The following is a 19,692-nucleotide window of genomic DNA, read 5'->3' on the forward strand; positions in this document are numbered from 1 at the left end:
CATTTTACTCCACTACACTTCATAAAAACATGTCATTCCTTGTTATTTTGAACTGAAGAAATCCTCACCCGCTCCTAGAAGTAAACAAGCTGATTCTTTTCAATTAACCTGTTAAATTGGTTTGCAAATCACGCTGAATGATTCATTTGTGAATGTGATTGCATCTGTTCTTGAGTCAACAACCCACTGACTCAAATGATCCAGTCAGAGTGAGTTTCCAGTCAACAGTTCACTGAATTCACAAGTCTGGACAAGAACCAAGAACGGGAGATCCTTGGAGCTTAAGTGTGTGCCCGACTAATGGTGTGAAAAGTAAGTTACTAATGCCGAATTATTGTAAATGAAAATCATATTTAGGCCATGACTGTCAGTTGTTCGTGAACTAGTGCTGACTATTTGACGATTCATAAGAATAAGAATTCATAGAGATGCTGGAATGAGCTGTAATCTATTTAAAGGCAGGAACACACCAAGTTTTTGTTCGTCGGCCGACTAAGTTTTCTCAGTGTGTTCCACACCGTCGGCTGAAGTTGGTCCTCGTCTGTTTTTTTCCGGCCGATTCAAAATGTTGGATCGGCGTTGGAGCTCATCGGTCCATCTGATCATTCTGATTGGCTGTTCAGCTACTGCTGCCTGCTGGTACGGAAAGGCTTTTCATCTTACGCAGGCACAGAATGGACATGCTACTTGGCCGTCGGCTGTTTAGCATTGGTTTGGTGTGTTAGGGCAACTCCGGACCCAGCCAACGTGAGCCAACCCCGCAGTCTGCTTTCATCGCCACTAGTTCGTCGGCGTCGGCTTGGTGTGTTCGGACCTTGAGCTCTATCACACCCCCCCACCCCCAATCCTATTTTATGCAGTAGGATGGAGTATATAAAATTGCAAAATAAATACATTAATCAATCAGTACTTTTTACTTTTAATAATTAAGTACATTCAAAATCAAGTACTTTTGAATATGAGTACTTAAAATTTTTATTGCAGTAATATTTTATTAGGGTATCTGTACTTTTACTCAAGTACTTGATTTGTGTACTTCGTCCACCACTGGATTCCAGTACAGTTTGGCGTTAAGATGTTGCTAAAGCTAATGATTTGGTACTCTTATATGCATAAAAATGCAATACTTTAAAATATTATTTATAGATCATTTTTGTTATTTAATGAATTATACAAATGTTTATATTTAGCATTTTCCCTGCTTTGTCCTCCATCTTGAATGGAATTTTTACTGAACATCATGGACTGCCTTCTACATGCAGTGATGCCTTTAGAATTTGGCCGGAAGTTGTCTTAAGTCTTTTTGTGTCAGAAGTATGCCAACGATGCCTATTATGATGCCTGTAGTATTTATTAATATTTTGAATTGGCTTTTATTTTTGTATTTTCAGTTTTCATTTAAATTTTAGTTTAGGTTTTAGTATTTTGTGTGTTTTTGTGTGTCATTTTTATGAGTTTTACTAAGTTTTTTTTTAATATTTATGTTTAGCTTTGATTTATTTTTATTTCAATTTTAGTTTTAGCAGTTTTAATACTTCAACTTCAACTTATTTCAGTTTTTCATCTAATGTTTCCATTTTATTTTATTTCAACTTTTTCATTTACCCAAAATGAACTTAAAAGTTTTTGTTAACGATAACAACATATGTGTGCTACTACGTAGCAGCTCACCAGGTTTTGTTACAGAGCTGTACTGAGTTTGCAGTGGTTGTATGAGGGACTTTCTGAGTTCTTAGCTTTTCACTTATCCTGGGATATATTTTTGTGTGTGACTCTTGTTCTCTCTTGGGGGTTTCATGGTATGTTTTGTACCCCTGATGTTCCCCTTGAGGATCCTCTCCTGCTAACTCCAATATCAGCTGTGAGGCCTGCATGGCAATAACAGATTTGAAACTTGCAGGCAAGGCTCTGGAAATTAGACTTTCTCTACCATTTGTTTGCAATGAGTAACATCCCATTGGGCAGTTTGACATGACATCTGTAATCCATCACATGGACCGCTTTGATGAACTGACGTTTACTATGAGGACCAAACAGACAAAATGAATCAGCGTGATTCAACCAACCATCATCTCTTTTGTTTCCTTTCTCTGCTGAATTTGCGTATTGGTCCTGACTGGGTTATGCTTATTTTGGTAGCTTTGTATTATGAATAGACAATAAATTGTTGCATCTCCTTCATGAGACCTTCATTATCTTTTTATGGCGCTTATTCAGTCTTATCTTTGCGAATATGCAAGAAGAGTGTCTTGGAAAGAATGAAGGGATCTGTCTTAGAGACTGAAGACTAAATTAGTAAAGTATTAAACAGAACCTATCAGGTTGCATTTTTGCAGATACTATCGTAATGTCAAGGGAAAACAATGGAGCATTGCACATTTTTCAGAGCTGACATCTTACTCTTGCAAGGTAATAGAAGTTCATAACAAAGCACAGAGGACGTCAATTGAGTTAACTCACATTTGATATTAGCAGCCTCAGTTAGCTAGTGAAAAAATGACCTATAAGAGCAAATATTTTACCCTGCTTGTATAGTTGGAGTGTAGGATGGTATAGCCTGTATGGTATGGCTTTGAATACAGAAGATCATGAGTGATTTTGGTTATGTAACCTGCATAAAATTTGTTTGTAACACAAAACAGCTGTTCGTCTGCTTGAGAGGGGGCACACGTTATATAACCTTAGTATAAAAATATGCTGAGAAATATTTTCTGAAATGTTTTACAGGTAAACTTATATATATGCAAAATAAACATTTTAGGGTCAGTAAGATTTTGTTTTGTTTTTTTTGAAAGAAATTAATGCTTTTATTTAGAGAGGATGCATTAAACTAGTCAAAAGTGACAGTAAAGGCATTTATAATAAAAAGATTTCTATCTCAATTGAATGATGTTCTTTTGAACTTTCTATTCATCAAAGAATCCTGAAAAAATGTATCATGGTTAATATTAATGATAAGAAGAAATCTTGAGCAGCAAATCAAAATATTACAATGATTTCTGAAGGATCATGTGACCATGAAGACAGGAGTAACGATGCTAAAAACATCAAAGGAATAAATTACATTTTAAAATATACTAAAATAGAAAAAGTTAATGTTTTTAATAAATAAAAAGCTAATATTTACCAATATCACTGTATTTTTTATCAATTAAATACAGCCTTGGTGACCATAAGAGACTTTCAAAAGCATTAAAAATCTCACAGACCCCAAACTTTTGAATGGTAGTGTATTAATATAAATATGAAAAATAGCAACTCTGTGGAATGCAGTTGATGAATACAAACATTCAGTTTACCTTGAAGCCAAACTATGCAGAATGTATGAGCTGAGGAGTAAATTTTTACTCTCATAAATTATGTACACTTGTTGCCTGAAACCACTGTCAATCAGCCTAATAGGCCTCAGTATTTTTATTTTTTATTTTTTTTAAATCAACACTGTCTTTGCAAGGAGTAATTATATATGTTGAGATCCTTTGAGCTTTACATATGTGTAAGAATGTAAATTGTGCTAATTTGTCCTATGAGACTTGGATCCAATCTGTATCACATGACTCTTCACTAATAAGGTTTGCATACCAGAATCAGCCCTCTATAATATGTGTTTTGAGAACATATGGTACGGAATCTGATGTCTGTCGCTATGGAATAAGTCAGCACATATTTCAAGGAAAAACTCTGGCCCCTAGTTCCTCATCAAAGCCAGCAACATTTAGGAAGTTAATGAAAATTATGAATACAGTCATAACCTTGCCTTATTTACTCTTAGGCACATATTGCATTTCAATCTACTGGGAGATTCAGCTTTCAAACCACTGACCTCACAAACACGTCCCCTGACATTTCTGGCTTGTTTCTAATAGAAAATTAGGCACTTTTTTTTTTTTTTTTTTTTTTAAGAGTAAAGAACAATGCTTACTAAAGCAATTTGATAGATGAGACAAACCCTCAGTAAATAGTTACTATTGGGTGGTATTTGATCAATCACTGATCTTGTGTTTAAAGGAGTATGACACGACAATGCATTTACAATGATTGTGTTACTGCTATTTCACCCTGCTCATCATATTAATTCGCTGTCTGATTAGTTTAGCTTTCATGTGTAAATAGTGAGGAGTTTGTGCATTAATTGGTCAAATAAATCAAAGGCACAGTGACTGTCTCATTCATTTACCAGATTAATCCATCAGTTTATAATTTGATGACATGATATTACAAAAGAATAAATCGATGGAAATAAGCCTCTGGTTTTTTTTTAATGTTTTATCCTGAAAGGTTGTTTGTAGTGTGTATTTTCAGGGACAGTATAAGTATGGACACTTGTAGAGTAATGAATGGGAGAAAATGCAACACTCTCGTCTGTCAGTTAGAAGAGCCAATAGCCTGTTAGTGCCAATAGAGAAATACAGTTGCATGATTTGATAACGAAGCAAAGTGGTGTCAGATTCTATTGCTAATTTGAAATATGTTATTGAAACGTAATCTGTTTTGGAGATTTTGAAATAGACTCGAGCTGTACTAGCATGACAGGAATATATCTTCCAATAATGTGTCCACCCAGCTAACAGGGAACATTCTCAACTTTGGCTAATGTTCTGGCAAGGTTATGAACAAACATTATTCCAGTAAAGTTAATAGAACGTTTGTTCAAAGTTATCTGGTCTTTAATAATGTTCTCAAAAGATTAGCACAAATACATTATTTTTGAACATTCAGATATAATTCACATAATTCTCTTCAGAATTAAAATCACCTGATAATTTACTCACCCAAGATATTTATCTTTCTTTCTTCAGTTGAAAAGAAATTAAGGTTTTTGAGGAAAACTTTCCAGGATTCTTCTCCATATAGTGGACTTCAATGGCTACCAATGGGTTGAAGGTCCAAATTGCAGTTTCAGTGCAGCTTCAAAGGGCTCTACATGATCCCAGCCGAGGAATAAGGGTCTTATATAGTGAAACGATTTGCCATTTTATAAAGAAATAATAATAATAAAAAAAAAAATTATATACTTTTTAACCACAAATGATCGTCTTGCACTGCTCTGCGATCCGCCATGCATTATATAATCATGTTGGAAAGGTCACGTGTGATATAGGCGGAAGTACCGAGCAAGTGTTTACAAAGGGAATGTGCAAAGACTAAGTCAAACGGCCTTTACAAAGAGAAATGGTAAAAGAACAATGTCAGACGATTTTGAAATTGGAGGAGAAAATGAGATGGAGTACTTCCGCCCACGTCACGGGTGATCTTTCCAATGTGATTAAGTAATGTGTGACACATCGCAGAGCAGTGCAAGCTGAGCATTTGTGGTTAAAAGTATATAATTATTTTTTTTTTTTAGAAAATGGCCAATTTAACTAGATAAGACCCTTATTCCTCGGCTGGGATTGTGTAGAGTCCTTTGAAGCTGCATTGAAACTGAATTTTGGACCTTCATCCCGTTGATTGCCACTGAAGTCCACTATGTGGAGAAAAATCCTGGAATGTTTTCCTCAAAAACAATAATTTCTTTTCGACTGAAGAAAGAAAGACATAAACATCTTGGATGGCATGAGGGTGAGTAAATTATCAAGAAATTTTAATTCTGAAGTGAACTAATCCTTTAAAGGTGCTAAAGAGGATGTTTTGTTTTATACATTTTTGCAATATTAATATCATTGCGTAAACGATTGTCCCTCTGGCTTGTCAATCACTGCCATGACGTTCCTCGTGCGAGACGTGCGCAGCTGCACGCTCCAGTAACTTTCCACCCTCCACAGGCGCCGCATGCGATGTTTTTGTCAGGAGACAGGAGTAACAACTGCAGATTATGAGTTACCTGCGGTGAGTCCAACATAATGAATCCACTAACACGACACAGCAAATGCCGGTGGTAAACACTCGTGTTCCAATACTAGTGCACGAGTTTTGGGAGGCGTTCCCTCGAAATGAGCTGTGAAGGACGGGAGTTGTTGTTACGCATGCGCTCATTTCAAAAACTCACTAACAGTCTTTGGTTTCTCAGTCGACGAAAAGATCCTCTTTAGCACCTTTAAGAAGAACATTAGCAAAACATTTTAAGAACATATTTTTGTTAGCTTGTAAAGATGACCATCGAGTGAAGGGACTTATAGCTATAAAGGACTGTGGTACTTTATGTTCTGTATATATTAATTTAACATTCAGATAAATCATTTCATCAGTAGGATTTGCATTACCATATGCAGAAGTCTTTAATAGAGACATGCACATCTTGTTAGTTTGGGTGTTCTTGTGGTAAATGAACAGTTCAGGGGCTGGTGTTGCACCACCCACATCCTTCAACTCTGAATAATAACTTGTTGCTGAGGTTTTGCCCTTTCTACTAAGATGCCTTCATCTGCTTGTTGTTGTTGTTGTTGTTTTTACAGTACTATAGATGTGTCCTTCACTGCCTATGATATCCCTCAATTCTTTATGTGTAGTCAATTGAAAGAATAAAAATGCTTTCTAAAGGAGCTGTTGAAAAGAGCAAATACTATATATTTGCTCGGTTTTCTCTAAAGCTCACTTGCATTTCTTCTGGATCATTTGACTTGATGTTATGGTGCTTTTGGAAGCCAGTCGGAAGAGCTCTGCTGGATGTAATGGAATCTTGTTTACACAGAAATGAAACAAGAAGGGTGAATTTCCTGAATTTCTGTAGTTTAGATGTTGTTATTGTTCAAGTGACTATCACCATCCCTTTTCTGTTATCAAATATTGTTGAGTGAATTTTGGGTATATATTGTGTAATATAAATTGTCCATAAAGTATTTGGGCACTTAGGTCACACTTATAAAAGTCATTGCATTAGAAAATAAACATAAATCTAAATATCAGCCATTTTTTGGATGATGTTATTTTAAATCCACTAAAATTATCAAGGTGAATTTTGGTTGACCTTGGTTATTTTGGTTATTTTTCTTTAGAATGCCACTTGGTTTGATTTTTATTATTATTATTATTATTATTATTATTATTATTATTTTATTCTATTTATTTATTTATTTATTTATTTTTTTGCATGCAATGCCTTTCAGGCATATTTATCTCTGACATAATTGTCCAAATGCCATTTGGTGCAACTGTAGATCAATATTATATCAGAAACCTCTTTTTTTCTAGATATTAGCATCAGTGTTATCAATTGGAAATCTCATCTTAAAGCCCATCTCATACTAAATCTGAATTGAATGCACACTTTTTACAGCTCACTTTAGTTCCGCTGGAGCTGCTCTCATTTATGTGAGTCAAATGACTTCTAAAAGCATTCAAAAGCATTCAGTTAATTAATGTTTGAAGATTAAATTGCATCTCAATTTGTACCATTTATTGAAGAACATTTCATCAGTTGTGATAAGACTTTCTGTTGTGTTAATGGAAATCGCCGTCCTTGATATTCACAGTAGTAACCAGGTTACATACGTTATACGCTGTAATTGTAAGAATAGAAAAGACCTTGGCATCAGGTATATTGTATAAGCAGGACAATTCAAGAGTCACATCTGTTAGTAAAGACGTTTGTAAATCTCAAACATTGTGTGATTGTAAACTTAGTTGACGAAGAGTCTTTGTTGCCAATGGCTCCAGCATTCGATAGAAGAGCAGACTGATCTGACTGATAATCACAAAATGAACGTGATTGACAGAGTCCTAATAAGGAAGTCAGGGACTCCAGTGTGATTCTCTGCCTGATTATCTAGTGATTGCCTCTTTAAATTCCCATTTGAGGAAAAGAAGTTTTGCTGCAAGTGTCTATAATTTACTCAGGGCCCATGTGAGACCCGTGAGAGACTTTGGTCTCTTTTATGAATTCATTTTTAAGTAGGGCTCTTTATTTGAATCAGATTAATTCCAATTAATCACATATCAGTGTTAAATTAAGATAATTCAAGGATTATAATATTACATTATTGTGGCAGACAGTGTCTTATCCTGAACGTGTCCTGCTGTATCATGTTTTTATTTCGTTATTTTTGTTATGATTAAATGGGTAATGATTTTTCAATCTTAAAAACATCAATTAAAAACAATTAAAACATCCTGCAGGTTTCATAGCTTAAAATGTCCTCCATTATAAACAAAGCATTTGTTTAATCAAGCTTGAAAAACAGCTCATTTTGATATTGGGTGACTTGTGATGTCACATGGGCAAATGCATTTGCATATGCCTTCCTACAGAGCAAGACATTATCACACCATAGGCCCCGCCCAATGGCATTCAGTCACTTAACAGCTGACTTTTGCCTACACTTGATATGAGTGTCACATCAAAAGCAAATAGAATCCATTATAATCACTGTTGCTGTCTACACTGGAAACAGTACACAGCTTCTGACATATTCAATGCACTTGAGTTTGTCGACAAGCCAAATGGAAGAGTGAAAGAACATTCGCTTTGGCGGGTCTAGTTTAAACAGCTCATTTGCATCTCTGTACAGACTTAAGAAGGATCCCAGCAGCGGAAACGTGTGGATGGCTTATTTTAATGGCATTTCAAAGGATTATATGTTTGTTCAGAGCATTTTGTTTTGTCAGCGAGGCACAGTGTAATGGAGAGTTTGCAAAGAAACCTTTGTTGACAGATGAAGCAGCCCAACTGTATTGGATTTGACAGCAGCTGCATCACAAACTGTATATGCATGCAATAGCGAGAGGGAGTTGATACTGTTTCCTATGCAGTGACGTATCATATATGACAGATCTGCAATGAAGGCGGATCGCGGATCCGCCGTGGCTCCGCGCTGCATCCGCGATTAAAACTTTACCTCCGCGGCGGGTCCGTTTGGGACCCGCAAATTGATACAACCGTTACAGTAAAGGCCCGTGTGCGTCCACGGATCCGACATGGGTCCGCTCAGGATCCGCTGATTGACAGTAGAATTTACGGCGCCGCCCGGAGGCAGAGCTGATCCTCTGGGCGGTGCCAAAACGAATGTGACAGTCACGCGGGTTTGGCGACTTGAATGCGGATCCGCCTAGGAGTCTCCTGCTGCATGGGCTTCGTGCTACGTTTCACGTACTGTTATGAAATTCGCTAGACAGATGTAACAGCCCAATACCTACAAAAAAGTCCCGGTGCAAAATCTGTAAACCCAGCAGGAAGTGAGATATTTTGGATTTTTTTGCCATTTCCACATGTTGTACTTTAACATACTTCTCCTAGAGCTTTGATCAGATCAGCGTCATATTTGGTCAGTCTAATCTAAAGGCCTTTGAGACATTTAATTGCGAAGATCTTGATTCTAGAGTTTTCGCTGAAGGGCGTGTCCGTGACGGCCTGACAAAGTTCGATGTTTCGCCATGAAACAGGAAGTTGTTGTAACTCGGGTATACAATGTTGGATCTGTCCCAAACTTCACATGTTTTATTAGAGTCCTGGCCTGAAGACATCTACATGCCAATATTCAGTTACAGTCATAGCGCCACCTGCCGGCAACAGGAAATTACATGTTTTACACTGTGATTAACTCCTCATAGAGATTTAACCAGAACAACATCATATTTGCTCAGTCTAATCTTAAGACTTTAGCTATGTTACATTGCGAAGATCTTGAGTTTTCGCTGAAGGGCATGTCCTTGTGGTGGCCTGACAAAGTCAAATGTTTCACCATGAAAGAGGAAGCAGTTGTAACTCAGGCACACCATATCCGACCTGCGCCAAACTTGTTTGATAAGAGTCCTGGTCTGAAGACATCTACATGCAGATATTCAGTTAGTCATAGCGCCACCTGCAGGCAACAGGAAATGGCATGCTTTACACTGTGGCAGTCGTGGCCTAATGGATAGAGAGTCGGACTTGTAACCCAAAGGTCATGGGTTTGAGTCTCAGGTTCGGCAGGGATTGTCGGTGAGGGGAGTGAATATCCAGCGGTCTCTCAACCCTCAATACCACGACTAAGGTGAGACTCTTGAGCAAGGCACTGTACCCCCAACTGCTCCCCAGGTGCCACAGCAATGGCTGTTCACTGCTGTGTGTGTGCACTTGGATGGGTTAAATGCAGAGCACAAATTCCAATATGGGTCACTATACTTGGCCACATGTCACTTCACTCACTCACTGTAACTCAGTCCCTGAAACACATTTAAATATGCCACAAAGTACCAAATATGCTAGAAACACATGAAATCATGCAATACTTGACTAAGTGCTAAAGTATGCAATTGACACCAATAAACAGAAAGTCGTTTTTACTCAGGCATTCAATGTCCTATCTGCTCCAAACTTCACATGTTTGATAATGGTCCTGACCTGAAGACACTACAAGGCAATATTCAGTTACAGTCAAAGTGCCACCTGTTGGCAACACTTTGAAATGACCTGGTGACCCCAGGTTCAAGGGCCCTTTCATTGCTGCTTGCAGCTTCAATTAATATTATAAGCGAACCTAATGGGAAAAAAAATCCATGTCAAGACTCCTTTAATGGCACTACATTTTTTTGTTACATTTCTTGAACATCAGGTAAAGTCATCTACCTCCCCTAAGGGGTGGGATTTACATTGCTTGTGGAGGATAAGCATAGGGAGATGTTTAACAGAGATAGAGTCTTAGCCAGTAAATCACTGCCCTGCGTGCTGCCAAAACACACCTAGACTGACGTTACTTGCATTTAGAGCTTCAGCTTAACTGCTTCAAATGGAACCCAAGAGGTTAGTTTACAACCCAGTGTAAACCAACCTGTCCTGCAGGCATTACGATGTGGCCTCAGTACTTGAAGCACTGGAGAAACTGAGGCTTGTGAAGAATGGGATGTTTGTTTAATCAGAGCTCCACTTGGCTCTAGGAATTGTTCTCTGGCACCGCAGATCACTGCAGACCGCTTGTGTCAACCTGGGTTTAGCATGTCACCAGAGGGGCTGAGGTCCTCGAGTCAAATCCATGCATGCAAAATCTTGAAGGGATTATGGTCATGTGAGGCCGATGTCTCACTATGTCTCTTCGCTGGCCCTCTCTTGTAGAAACTGTCTACAAAAAGTGTTATATACTGTATAATATAAGTGTTTTATATAATAATAGTAATAATAATAATAAGTATTGTACAATATAGGTACAGTATGTGAGTGACTGATGTGTGGATATATTTTTCTTGTAAAGAGAACTTGAGGTTTGGTAACCCAAAAATTTAAAAAATAATAATATATAATGTATTTTTTAATATTGTAATTTTATAATGACATGATGTTGTAAAGAGAATTTGAGTTTTGGTAAACTAAAGATATAAATAATTCAAATTATTAGTAGTAGTATTATTATTGATGTTATATAAAATATATATTATATATATTGATGTTATTATATATTATTATTATTATTATTATTATAGATATTTTAGTGACTAATTAAATTCATATTTTGGTTTGGTTGGTTGATTTATGTTCTGTTCATTCACTCAGAAACCTTTCATTTGTATGCTATAAGTGAGCCCTTATTCAAGTGCATGACTCGGTCAGTATTTAATTGACCAGTATCTCCAGGTTAATTAAAAAAATATATACAGATGCATGATGACAGTTCACCTTTCTCCAAGTCTTTGCCCGTGTTCACAATCTGTCTATAAATACATTTGGTAAGCAGTGTTGGCGTCAAGGGAGGACAATTTGTGACAATATTTTCCCTGTTGCCGAGGGACTTTTTTGGAACCAAAAAGTTAGCGGCAGGATATCTGTGAAATCAGGGAACATGTCCATTTATTTGTCTGAATAAATGGGGCGGGAAACTGCTTATGTCCGATGCACATTACACATGCGATTTTTTTGTACTTAAAAGGAGCTGATTTGCCTCTCTGGACTCATCACATGCTCTTCCCCACCTCTCTGATTATTCTCAGGTCAGTGAGCAGTCCTATGGGTGCCATCTTGGTAGGGTGAGGAATGCAGAGCTGTCTGAGAGGCTGGCAGTGCATCCTTTCTTTCTTTCCATCACGAGCCCTCGCCGGGTCCCTCGAGGGACCGTCAGTGACGGCAGCGGCTCTGAGTTTTGGATGTTTGCGTGTAATGGCACAGCAAGCTCATGGGAAAATGTTTGAGGTTGACCTTCCTCTGTATTTGTGTGACTGGGGCACGATGGCCTGCCGGCTGCCATTGCCAGCGTCTCACTGGGCCGCTGGTAGTGACGACGAGAAACATCCCCCTCGCTCTTTCGGCAGGGCATTCTCATGCACCCTAGGAGAACAAGCCAGCCTTGTAGTCCCTTTCAGGAACACTTCTTAAAAAACTCGTAGCAAACTTCCAGGGTTTGTTTTGTTTTGCAATTTCTAATCTGACCTGGGTGGATACACTGTGAGCTATGAAAAGCCTTGGTGGTTCTAGATTTGGAAAACTCAGAGAAGGGGTGGAGATGGATTCAACTGGGTCCCTGAGGAACATTCGGACTGGGTTGACGGAGCAGCATGTTACTCGATGGCCTGAAGAGTCCAGATGCAGCTAAAAGCAGATGACCCAGCTTACTTTAGCGTGTTTTTGCTTCTGGGAGGCCTGCTATAGAGGTAAAGTGGTGCGTGTTTATTTTATCCATTTCCAGACAGGCTTCTTTTAGATGCTTGTTTTGATTTCCATACACTCACAGTGGTCTGAAGACCCTCCCCGGTACACTGTGTCAGGGGCCATGGCAAAGTCTCCAAAAATACAGTCAATCTAAGTGCCTGTGCTCTGAAACCACTCGACAGGATGGTGTCTATCAACCTGTCATACTTCATCTCGTGTGTTTTTCAGCTAAGCTTACAGTCATATTCACTCAGCTCTTTGGAATGCTTGATTCTAATGGGTCGATTGCTTTGTTCTGTCAAATATTTCTGTTTAATGACCACCAAACAAGAGTGTTTGTGTCATTGCGCCTCGTAAGCCAGTCATATAATAGCCACGGTGCATTTGTAAACATCACTTTCAGTATCCGTTTACTATAAAAATGATTTAGGATTATCACTAAATTGTCAGCAACTTCTTTTATAGAACAGCTATTTTTTTGGTAGTATTATGTAGATACTATTATAGTATTTGTTAATATTTTGATTTAGCTTTATATTTCTATTTTTTTCTATTCATTTTAATGTATATTTTAGTAATTTTATGTGCTTTTGTCATTTTTATTAGTTTTTGGTTTTTAATATAATAATAATATTTTTAATATTGCTTTCATTTATTTTTATTTCAGGTTTTGTTTTAGTCATTTTAGTACTTAAATTTATTTCATTTCAATTAGTTGCCAAGTTAATTTTTTAAAAGTTTTTTTTTTCTAACATTTATTTTTCATTAATTTAATTTAATTTAATTTTATATTTTAGCTTTATTTTATTTTATATTATATTATTTTATTTCAGCTTTATTTTAATCAACTTTTTAAATAGTTTTAGTCAGCAAAAACAACACTTCTTCATATGGCACTCTCCATAATAAATTTCATGTAAAACAGTTATTTTATTTTATTATAAGTTTATTTGTATTCTTAGCTGAAAGATGCATAAAAATGCATAGATTGTACATGATTTGTAGCACAAGCTAATTTGCATCTTATCTCCCTAGAAAGGCTATTCAAACAAACAAACAAACAAACACATAATTACACTATTAGTCATGTTAAACTTTTTTAAATACCAAAAGTAAATTAATGAGTGACTACATTGTTAAAACGCTGAAAATGAGCAGACACGCATTGATTATTTGCAAAATAAACACCTTCAGAGTGATGCAAGACCCCTCTGCTTTGTGTCCTGATCACCCTGTCAGTGTTTATTTTCCGATAATGACCAGATGACTGTGTTTTTATCATGTTTAAGGCGGTTTTGCGCACTTCACATTGTGGCCTAGTGTACTCTCTCTCTCTCTCTCTCTCTCTCTCTCTCTTTGTAGTATATAGAATTCATATTCTGCAAATTGTGCTAAATATCTGCATGCAATGCTCCAGTGAGCTACTGCTTTTGCTGAAATGTGCAATATGTAACAAAGCTCACTGCTGTATCCCATAATGCAATGAATTTAATTTGACCTTCCAGTGTTATAAATGATTAACTCTTGGCTCACATTCTGGACAAGTTTTTTCACATACTAAAAGTAGGCAATATAAAGTATATTTTACACAGTTTTCAGTAAGTAGTGCACTTGTATTCTAAAATGTATATTTTGAATGCACTGCACATTACTTTGAATAAAAGTTGCTGGCAAATTTAATGTGTGCAAAATTCAAAGGAGAAATCAGAGTAAACTGGCTCAGGTCATGTGTCATCTAAGCGAGGAGCGCATGTTGGAGGTTCTGCACTCTCGCTGTCCTCAATGTTAAACACACTCTTACAGGCTTCATGTGAATGCTGATAAGCACAACAGCTGTTGTGGGGGGAGCTGAGGGAGGGTGATGCACTCAAGGCTCTGCATCCCGTTACATTTGTGTCATATTAAATGTCATAGACAGAGGGGTTCAAAAGCTTGACACCGCAAATTTATTGTTGTTGTTGTTGTTTCTTTCTTCCACTGAAGCTCAAGATGCTTTTTGGAACTCAAATAATGCTGGATCACATGATCATCTCAGCATCAGAGCTGTTCTTATTTAAACAGAATCTCTGAATTACCAAGACATTCAGAAAGTCAAATCATTTTTTCCACTTCAGTTTTTACCAAAAAATCAAATTAATGTTTGTTTGTTTGTTCATCCATCCATCCATCCATCCATCCATCCATCCATCCATCCATCCATCCATCCATCCATCCATCCATCCATCCGCACATTATTGTTATTCTGCACATTCTATCTATCGTTCTATCGTTCTATTGTTCTATCTATCATTCTATCTCTATCATTTTATCTGTCTACCCTTCATCCATCCATCCATCCGCACATTATTATTATTCTATCTATCTATCTATCTATCTATCTATCTATCTATCTATCTATCTATCTATCTATCTATCTATCTATCTATCTATCTATCTATCTATCTATCATTCTATCTCTATCGTTTTATCTATTGTTTTATCTATCTACCATTCCATCCATTCATCCATCCATCCATCCATCTGCACATTGTCATTATTATTCCGCACGTCCTATCATTCTATCTTTCTGTCATTCTGTCCATCCATCCATCCATCCATCCATCCATCCATCCATCCATCCATCCATCCATCCATCCATCCATCCATCCATCCATCCATCCATCCATCCATCCATCCATCCATCCATCCATCCATCCACTCATCATTTAAAGCAAATATTTAAAATAATATTCATTATTTTATTATTATGCAAAATCATGAGAAAGGTGTGTTCAAAAATTTGTCTATGGTTGTTATCTTCATTTAAAGCTGTTTTAAATAAAGAATGGGGGGAAAAACAGTGTTTAGATGGGATGAAACCTGGAGAAAATATAGAGCTAGATTGTGATAAACTTTGAATCCCCTCCTGATGCATTGCTGTGTGGTTATCATGGTTTGGAAAGTCCTCCCCTCTGGAGCCTGCAGAGCTTATGTGATAATTATACACACTGTGACATTTTGGATGGGTGGGTGTGTTTGTGATTTATGCATGGTTACACACCCTCCTCCTCTCCATCAGACTTCATTACCCAGGTGCTCAAACTTGAGGGTCACTGCTGGGTGGTTGGAAACTCGGTTTACCATCAGGGAGGGAAGGAATGAGTATCACCCACAATGTTTCCAAAGTCCTTATCACTCTCCTGCCCTTTTCCTCTGCCACTCTCCACAAGACAGATGGAGTCCATCTCACTCACACGCTTTCATGCACTTCAGGTAAAAATAGGCCCTGATAGGTTGACATGTCACTCCAGAGCTGTTTGCCCTCAACTACTTAACCAGAACCAGATTCTGTCTTCACTTATACTCGATAAACCTGCTAGAAACATCTGTAATCACAATACAAATGTCAAATGTGTTTATCTATCTTTTTTAATGTAGATGTAAGCTTTACATGTTAGAATACTTTCTCCTATCCCAGCATAATAGAGTGGTGCAGGGATGACATACAAACCTGATTCCAAAGAAGTTGGGACACTGTACAAATTGTGAATAAAAACAGAATGCAATGATGTGGAAGTTTTAAATTTCAATATTTTATTCAGAATACAACATAGATGATATATCAAATGTTTAAAATCATTTTAAGGGGAAAATAAGTAAATTTTAAATTGCATGGCATCAACAAGTTGGGACAAGGCCATGTTTACCACTGTGTGGCATCCCCTCTTCTTTTTATAACAGTCTGCAAATGTCTGGGGACTGAGGAGAGAAGTAGCTCAAGTTTAGGAATAGGAATGTTGTCCCATTCTTGTCTAATACAGGCTTCTAGTTGCTCAACTGTCTTAGGTCTTCTTTGTCGCATCTTCCTCTTTATGATGCGCCAAATGTTTTCTATGGGTGAAAGATCTGGACTGCAGGCTGGCCATTTCAGTACCCGGATCCTTCTTCTACGCAGCCATGATGTTGTAATTGATGCAGTATGTGGTCTGGCATTGTCATGTTGGAAAATGCAAGATCTTCCCTGAAAGAGACGACGTCTGGATGGGAGCATATGTTGTTCTAGAACTTGGAAATACCTTTCAGCATTGATGGTGCCTTTCCAGATGTGTAAGCTGCCCATGCCACATGCACTCATGCAACCCCATACTATCAGAGATGCAGGCTTCAGAACTGAGCGCTGATAACAACTTGGGTTGTCCTTGTCCTCTTTAGTCCGGATGACATGGCGTCCCAGTTTTCCAAAAAGAGCTTCAAATTTTGATTCGTCTGACCACAGAACAGTTTTCCACTTTGCCACAGTCCATTTTAAATGAGCCTTGGCCCAGAGAAATCGCCTGCACTTTTGGATCATGTTTAGATATGGCTTCTTTTTTGACCTATACAGTTTTAGCCGGCAACAGCGAATGGCACGGTGGATTGTGTTCACCAACAATGTTTTCTGGAAGTATTCCTGAGCCATTGTTGTGATTTCCATTACAGTAGCATTCCTGTATGTGATGCAGTGCCTTCTAAGGGCCCAAAGATCCCAGGTATCCAGTATGGTTTTCCGGCCTTGACCCTTACGCACAGAGATTGTTCCAGATTCTCTGAATCTTGATATTGTTCACTGTAGATGATGATAACTTCAAACTCTTTGCAGTTTTTCTCTGAGAAACTCCTTTCTGATATTGCTCCACTTTTTTCACCACAGTATTGGGGGAATTGGTGATCCTCTGCCCATCTTGACTTCTGAGAGACACTGCCACTCTGAGAGGCTCTTTTTATACCCAATCATGTTGCCAACTGACCTAATAAGTTGCAAATTGGTCCTCCAGCTGTTCTTTATATGTACATTTAACTTTTCCGGCCTCTTACTACTACCTGTCCCAACTTTTTTGGAATGTGTAGCTCTCATGAAATCCAAAATGAGCCAATATTTGGCATGACATTTCAAAATGTCTTACTTTCAACATTTGATATGTTATCTATATTCTATTGTGAATAAAATATACTGTAAGTTTATGAGATTTGTAAATTATTGCGTTCCTTTTTTATTCACAATTTGTACAGTGTCCCAACAAATTGGGTTTGTATTTTTATAGGCCAAAACTCAGAAAGGATTTTGCATTTTAGTACTTCCGTTTCCATCGTCCTGAAGTCAATGGGTTTGTGGTTAAATGCTTGACATTAAGTCTGTGGTAAACACAAGCTCAAGTTATTTTAATGTCTATTCTAGGATATAAAAAACATCAGTAATACCCGCTTGTGATTTTTAAAGCTTTTTCTTGTCTTGTAAAAGGCAATTGCTAACAAGTGGCTAAATGGAACTACAGAGGTTGTCAAGTACATTAAATGTTATCACATCAAACAGGAAAACTCATCTACTCAATAGTCCACTTTCACAGCCTCGTTGTGTTTATAATTGCGCTCTTGCAAACTATTACAACTCGAACTTTCAGGGAAAATATTTTTAAACAAAGACTGAGAGTTGTCAGAAGCTTAGTGATGGTGATGTTGAAGTCATTCGACTTTGGTGTAGTTCGTTTATAGCCTACATTTAGCTTTTGACTTCTGCCGATTGTATTTATGTGCAAAATTCATAAAAGTTGTGTTTCTTTTGTGAAGATTATCACGATGAATGAAAGGTGTAAGAATCATAATCTTTTGTTAATCACAGACCTTATTTTCTGCAATGATCCAAAAGCCAATTGAAAAATCCTTTTGGGTTTTTGTCGAGGAAACCGGGGTGATGCTAACTTCTGGGTTGGCCTGCAAAAATACGTCATCCCTGCACTATTCTATATCCATTTGTTGGTTAATTTCCCAGGTAAATGTAAGCTTTTTTTAGTTCTGGCATTATCAAAACATTGCTCTGTTTAAGACACTCAACCAATGCCATTTTTTTGGGGAGATGCTATCTTTTTGGCCAGCCAATGGCAGATAGGTGGAGAGCTCATTATTTTTGCAGTTTGGTTTAAATTGAAGTTGAAACAAAGATTTTCCTCCTTTAAAAAAATCCCAGTAATCTAAAAAGTTCAAAAGATCTTAACAGTGGCATCTTTACAAATCTGAACACAGTTAAAGACAACACTTGCAATCCAAATTGAGAGATCTCAAATATTATTTATATTTCTAATATTATTTATATCTTTTATATTTCTAATCAGATTCTTTAAAGAGCAAATTAACTGAGTTATACTATACACATTAATTATCCTTATGTCAACAAAAGTCTCATTTGGGTCTGTTTCTCTTAAGGATTTTGTCTCCTGAGCAATGAAAGATACCTCTGGACAGCAAAAACCTAAAATATCTCTTTGAAATGCACAGGTGGTAAAGTGTCTGTCATTATATCTTGGTTCTTTTGCTCTGTCATAAAGCATTTCTTACCTCAGCTCTCAGTTTGTGCTGATGTCCAGTAATTTGACAAAAGCTTCATGTTAAAAGAGTCGCATTAGGAATATCAAACCCACATTTTCACAGGAACGACAGAGAATCATCCAAAGGTAATTCATTGTTTCCAGTCACATACTTGACAGACAAATTGCAATGAATGCAAGAATGACTAGCTTGGCTTTGAGAGCGGTTTACTGTGAACATTAGCCCCATTTTCACATCAGATGTTATTCTGATCCACCTCAGACTACAATCAGAGTCAGACATCATTCCAGATCATATCGTGACAGGAATTGGAAATAGCTAGAAGATGATGTCAGGCCAGACTTCTGGAGAATACCCATCAAAACCGACACAAACAACATGCTCTGTATTCAGTGCTGTTTTTCACTTAACCAGTAGTTTCATCTGCAATTTCTGTTTGTATTACATCTCTTGTTTGTCTTCCATCCTGTCATGGTGAGGCTGAAACGCCATGACAAGATGACGTTTAGGTGTCCGTGTTACCAGTTTGAGTTTAGGAGTATGTGTTATCTATTAATAGCATGCTAAGGAAGAGGTGTTTATTCAAGTAGTTGCTATGTTACAGACCACTGTCATAAACAAAAAAAATGGGTGGGTGACTGAAAGCAGACATTAATAAAAAGACATTTGGCCATTTTGATATTATTGATCCATAACTGTGCCCGCTTGGCTGATTAACAGAAGTTTTGGTGCAGTGGGTGATTGACAGGTGCGTGGGCGGTACTTCAGTGTTGTCTGGGACTCATCAGAATGGATTAGCATTTACCTTACCAATGAAATGTACATGTGTTTTCAACAACCTTCAAATGTGGATGAAATGGATG

General features: G+C 37.3%; 1 protein-coding gene across 4 annotated transcripts in view; it reads left to right on the forward strand.

The window, feature by feature from the left end:
• pde1a (phosphodiesterase 1A, calmodulin-dependent) overlaps positions 1–19,692 on the forward strand; it is a 77,949-nt gene that overhangs the window by 26,121 nt on the left and 32,136 nt on the right. The window contains exon 2 of one of the 4 annotated variants that reach the window (XM_067409559.1): positions 11,836–12,492. The exons of 2 other annotated variants lie outside the window; for them this stretch is intronic. The gene's annotated coding sequence lies outside the window, so the exon portion shown is untranslated. Of the gene's footprint in view, positions 1–251; positions 313–11,835; positions 12,493–19,692 lie in introns of those variants that run through there. One more of the 4 variants, XM_067409560.1, reaches the window with a different exon arrangement.

The sequence above is a fragment of the Chanodichthys erythropterus genome, chromosome 14, assembly GCF_024489055.1.
Source record: "Chanodichthys erythropterus isolate Z2021 chromosome 14, ASM2448905v1, whole genome shotgun sequence".
Classification (NCBI taxonomy): domain Eukaryota; kingdom Metazoa; phylum Chordata; class Actinopteri; order Cypriniformes; family Xenocyprididae; genus Chanodichthys; species Chanodichthys erythropterus.